Here is a 6,000-nt window from a genome sequence, read left to right as displayed (position 1 = left end):
GGCGCTGCCAACAGTGTCTCCATAAGCGCAGCATGGCCTTACAAATTGTCTCTGAAATTTTCCTTTTGAGGACAGGTAGTCCTTGATGTATTTCCTTCCTATGCATAAAATGACCAACTTGGGGATCTCAACAATTAACCTGGTTTGCCTCATTATACAAACAATTGTCCTTTTAAAATAACGATGCTACAGTCAAAGCAATACACTTTATATTAAGGAAAATTACCAATTTAAGTAAGTTAGCTGACAATGCAGAAATAGTGAAAGGGCCCAAATCGGGTGAAATGCTCCCGGTTCGGATCCGGTAGCGATGGCGGTGGGTGGTTTGGAGAACCGGTAGCAAAAATTCCTCTCCCCCCCCCCCCGAGCTGCGCGATCATAGAGATTGTTGTTTTTTACTTTTAAAAGCATTCTTTCTTTGGCTGAAAAAATGCTTTTAAAAGTAAAAAAAAAAAGCCTCTGATGATCGCATGGCTCAGCTGGGATCGTCAGAACCCTTTAAAAGGATTTTTTCTACCTCTTCAGCCGACCCACCCAGTCACATTAACCCCCCCCCAAACCACGCCCACAGAACCAGTAGTAACAAATTTTACATTTCACCCCTGGCCCAGATTCTTTTTAAAACATGGTTTTGGTGGGGAACATGGACATCTATTATGCCATAAATAAGGATAAAAGTATTTGACAGAATACACCTGTCTATAATCTTAATTGATAAGATATGGCCAGGGGGCATCATAACTCATCCTAAATATTATAGATCAGATCAGATTAACAGAGTTGGAAGGGACTTTGTAGGTCATCTAGTCCAACTCCCTGCCCATGCAGAAGACCCTACACCATTTCTGACAAATGACAGTCCAATCTCTTCTTGAAAACCTCCAGTGATGAAACTCCCAGAACTTCCGAAGCCAAGCTGTTCCATTGGTTGGTTGTTCTCACTGTCAGAAATGATGGTGCACTATTCCATACAATGTATAATCCTAACCCATCTTTATCTTTTATCCTGACAGCAGTGTGGTGCAGTGGTTAAGAGCCTGGATTAAGATTGGGAAACTCTGGTTCTAGCCCACTGTCAACCATGCAAATTCAATGGATGACTGCAGGACACTTTCTGGGTCTGACTCTAATCTACCAGACAGAGACCTTGTATGTAGAAATTAGAGGAGAAAATATAATGTATACCATCTTATTCCTGGAAAATAGAAGGGATACATATCTAAAATTACAAATAAGCAATTATTTTTCCTCACTCTTATTCCTAATGCAATGGCATTTCTCAGCCAAAAAAAAATAAGGAATACTTATTAGTAACACTCTTAGGTGTTTCTGGTTTAGAATATAATCTATCTGAGCAAAAAGGAGGGGGGAAAAAACCAAGAGACCAATTAATGCTGCATTTTTTTAATAGTTTTGTTCTGCAGTTTAACCACAGCTTCTTAAGAACAAGCATAAAATTTGTATTTAAAACTAACAATAGCACTTAGAGCAATATTTTCCCTTAGAAGTATTGCAAGAACAGACCTTAGGTCTAGAAATTAAAACATCACCATTTACTCAGTTAGGAGGCAGGTACACAACTGTTAAAAGTCTTTTTCTGCATATAACCACAAGTTACATTAAAATTAAATAGCAATCTGATTAGTATAAAAGGAGCTTTCCCAATCTTGTGCCTTGAAGGTATGTTCTACTACAGTTCCTGTTATCCATGCTGATCCGGAAAGCTGGGAGCTCTAAGGGAAAAAAGGCAGGAGGTTTCCAGATTGGGATTAAGTTGAGTTAAGAGGAAAGTCTCTTAAAGCAAAGCAAAAATCATGTAACTTCACATAAACAGCTGTTGAAAAGTTGCAATAAAAGCCACAACGTATTTTCCCTTTTGAAAACATTTAAAAAGCAAACTTTAAATGAAAGGCTAAATATCAAGAATAGTACTGTATTTTATTGTCATTTTAGAAAAAAACACTCTTGAAACAAACTGAATACATACCAAGCAATCAGGTAGATTAAAAAAAAAAAGAAATATGACCCATTGGGAAAAAGCAGCAGCCTTATTGGGCTATTACATAATAGATGTGGAAATTAGCATTACTACATAACTAAACAGTGTGCTGAAAGTAGGCACAAAGCAGAAAGATGTTTGTGAACCTGCCTTTCCTTAGCAGCCTCTAAGAGACTTTATGGAGAGGCAAAACAAGCATTGCAGGAGGGGAATTAAATGGAGATTGACCACCACTTTTCTACAGAAATGTTCCTCTAAAAGGTCTTTGTTTTGTGACCGGAAAACAATAGCTAAGACAGGTGTCTGTAAATTCATGACATTTTCTGTATCAAAGTCAACTAACCTAAAGAACATTTGCTGGCAATGTGCAAATTGCTTCTGTACTAGAGATAAAGCAATGGTTACTCTGTTGAAATATCTTTTTGCTTGTTGGGTAATAGGCCTTGGGTGCCATTTCCCCTGAAAAACATATGTATATCTTTTCATTTGTCCTAAAATATGAATGACTTCTAACAATACATTCTGTCATACCTTCCACCACTGCAAGCTTCACAGGCTGGCAATTTTGAAAGGAGCAGCATCTTATTTGGTCCTCAGGCTATACACAGCAAATGTTATTGCAATTCGCAACTTGCACCTGGCGTAACATTCACACAGATGCAAGCTTTCTGTACTGTGCAAAGCATTGCCATAATGCAGGGTAAACACAAAACTGAGCAATACACCAAACTAATAAAATTAGAATCTCCCTGTTTAATTAATACCAATTAATTAGGCATTTTTTTTGTGAACCTAATTGCATCGCATGTGCAAAAAAAAAAAAGGAACAGAACAGCCCATTTGAAATTGAAAACTTCTCACTACAGGGAGGGCTATATATCAGTTAGTAACCTAGTACAGGTCATTAAGTATTATCTGTATCTATGAGGGTATTAGCAAAACTCTAATGAAGATATATATAAAAATTAAGGTAAGCCAATATAACTTTCCCAGCCTGATCTCTCCCAGATCTATTCTACTGAAACACCCATAAGTCTAACCAATTATCTAGTAAGAATAGAGTAAAAACATATTTCTAAACTTGACTATGATAATTGCCCTGTGAAGACCATCTACTATTTCAACTTCAGATCAGTCCTTCCCACAAATAATTAAGTGATGATTTCCATTCATGGCAGTCAAACTTTACTATTCTTAACACATGTACTTGAAACTTTGATCTGCTTGAAGCTAGAAGATGGCCAAACTACTAATAGGTATGGGGGTGGGGGTGGAGAAATTGCAGCCTACTTATTATGACAACAGTAGAGTGTGTGTGGCATGATCCATTAATTTGTGGTCCCAGATTGTAGCAGCCAGGGACTAATTTTAAAATATGAACAGAGTAGGACAGTTCTACTGAGTTAAATCAGATTCAAAATAAGAAACCCAGTAGACCAATACAGGCTGTTTCAATGAAGAGGTCTCCCATTGCTGGATCATAGGATACTGAATGAGCTTCTTAAGGGGGAAAAAGACATGGAGTTGTTTTCAGTGTTAAAACCTGCTTTATTTTTCTGAAATTCCTGCTTTACCCACCAGATAAGACCTCAAAACAGAACTTGGCATGGACAGGTGGTAAACTTGCCCTGCCAAGGCAATCACACCGAGATCAGAATCCGCCAAATAGAAGAGTGTTTTTCTGGTGTGTAATCCAGAAACTAAAACTCATCTCATTCTCCAAACGAAAATCGAAGAATCCAAACAAAATGTACTACTTAGATTCAGTAGGATGATGTTTGTAATATTTAAGTCATCAACCAGGAAATGAGAGGACCTGAAGAGAGGAATACAGAAAAATTGTAATCCACGTTCTTCAGAAGTCATTCTAATTTAAAGTATTTCAAATATCAACATGTAACATTCAGACAAACCTTTTTTTTAAAAAAAAGAAATCACACACAACTAAAGGAAAAGACACACAAATATGACAGTGTTGTGCATCAAATAAAAAACACAGCAAGTACATGGAGTGGGCAACATAGATATGTCGATATCTTGTTTCAGGGGTGCTATGTATGCTGAATGTTGTTTCAGATCCTGAGAGTGCACTTTTGCATGTATTGTGAACGTAACACTACACAAAAAGATGTACACTAAATACAAACATGTACCCCTTAAAAACACCACTTTGAAAATTTTAAAAGTAGAAATGGCATCTTTTTAAAAATTTCATTTTGTAAAATTATACACCTTATATTTTTCAGGGATGTTTTAAAGCCAGGTTCATAATGTAGTTTTTAAAAATATTGGTATTTAAAAAACAATGGCTCATGAGATCTGGTCCATACTGAGATTGATAGGGAATAATAATGGATTGAATACTGGTCCAATTTTATTAAGAATAGGAAAAAAAATCATACTAGCAGCTACGCACAGTTAAAATTGACTTTTTAAAAAAGTGTCAATATAAACATACTCACAAAAGTCTCCTTATAAAGATTCATGTATCAATCACTGTCTATAGATTAGCTGAAAGGTTTTTTTTCCAGGCTTCCTTTTTCCCTTATATCATTTGGATATTTCGTAATAAAATAAAATATTTGGATTTCTTACTTTCTGAATGCATTCCATTGTAAATTCTCTTACAAAAAACAAACAAAAGATGCATAAGCAATTATCAAGTTGTGAGTCCTTTTGTAATCAGTTATCGTCTCTACAGCAGAATATTTTACAATATTAAAAATGGATTTCATTTTATTCTACCCATTGGGTAGGATATGTGCATAATATATCCATGAGCACCTAAAACATCAAAAGCAGAGGAGATAAGCAGCAAAAAAAAGAGAAAGAACACAATTTTAAATGAGGCACAACAAAAAGGGACTTTATGTTAGCTCTCTTGGAAGAGTCATTTGACCCCTTCGGAATCTTTCCATTGACGTCAATGGGTGTTGTTGATTCAGACAGTGGGGGAGAGGGGCTCTGTCTGCTGAGCAGGAGGCTCTTAAGTTACTTTAGAAACCATAAACATGCAGAATCCTTCCAACTACATCCTCATCTACATTAATGTCTACAATATCCACAGAGGAACACAAGAGGCCAATCCAACAAAAGGGGGTAGGGGGAAGGCAGAGGGTAAGGAAGCAGCACAGGAATGCCCATAAGGTCCTTAGCACATGCCACATTGTCTCCACACAATCGCACAAACCATTCAAAGAAGCATCAAAATAGCAACAATCACCTCCCAGCCAATTACTTGGAGGCAAATCTCCTCCATTTTTACAGGGCTCACTTCCAAATAAGAAAGTTTATGGCTGAAGCATTTGTAACAGCCAGCTCAGTCAGTGAATGCTTTGGTAGAGTTAACAAGATAGACTTTCTGCCCCAAGCTCCCAGATGGAGGTTTCCAGCCTGAAGGGTGTAATGTCAATTCCTAAATAAGTATTTCTTAATCAAAAACTTCTGAAGTTCATCACTGGACTTTGTTTTTTCCTTGAAGATGTTTCGCTTCTCATCCAAGAAACTTTTTCTGAAGACGTTTCACTTCTCGTCCAAGAAGCTTCTCCAGAATTGAAGACATTTCTTGGATGAGAAGCAAAATGCTTCACGGAAAAACCAAAATTCGGTTGCCTTTGGGACAACCATGACCTAGATGACTGAGAATCTCTAGACATTCTGAAGTTCATGATTACTTGGTTCCACCTTCAATATTCCCCTTTAACTTTCTACCTCTAGCCTTCTTCAACTTGGTGGCCTCTTAATGAAGAGAAATATACTTCCCATTTTTCCTACAGCCAACACTTCTGGTTGGAAGTGATTTTAGCATAAGGGACATTTTACCATAATATAGGATTGCCACAAGACTTCTGAAACAGAAGGCCATTTTCCTTGTGGGTAGGCCAGTCTACTGTAAATTAAAAATCTAGTAGATGGGCAGAGACATCACTTACAAGGTTCACAATGTATTATAATATAAATATAGATAGAATGCAAAGCTCATGTCTCAATTATGTAGGTAA

General features: G+C 37.0%; 1 protein-coding gene across 1 annotated transcript in view; it reads right to left on the bottom strand.

Annotated features, from left to right (window-relative positions):
* Positions 1 to 1,388: 1,388 nt before the first annotated feature.
* Positions 1,389 to 6,000, bottom strand: part of LDLRAD4 (low density lipoprotein receptor class A domain containing 4) — a 314,691-nt gene continuing 310,079 nt past the window's right edge. Inside the window, exon 8 of the mRNA XM_058174746.1 lies at positions 1,389 to 1,733. The gene's annotated coding sequence lies outside the window, so the exon portion shown is untranslated. The remainder of the gene's footprint in view (positions 1,734 to 6,000) is intronic.

Source organism: Ahaetulla prasina, chromosome 3 (genome assembly GCF_028640845.1).
Source record: "Ahaetulla prasina isolate Xishuangbanna chromosome 3, ASM2864084v1, whole genome shotgun sequence".
NCBI lineage: Eukaryota > Metazoa > Chordata > Lepidosauria > Squamata > Colubridae > Ahaetulla > Ahaetulla prasina.
Note: the sequence above shows the minus strand (reverse complement) of the source record. Positions and strands in the feature narration are given on the sequence as shown.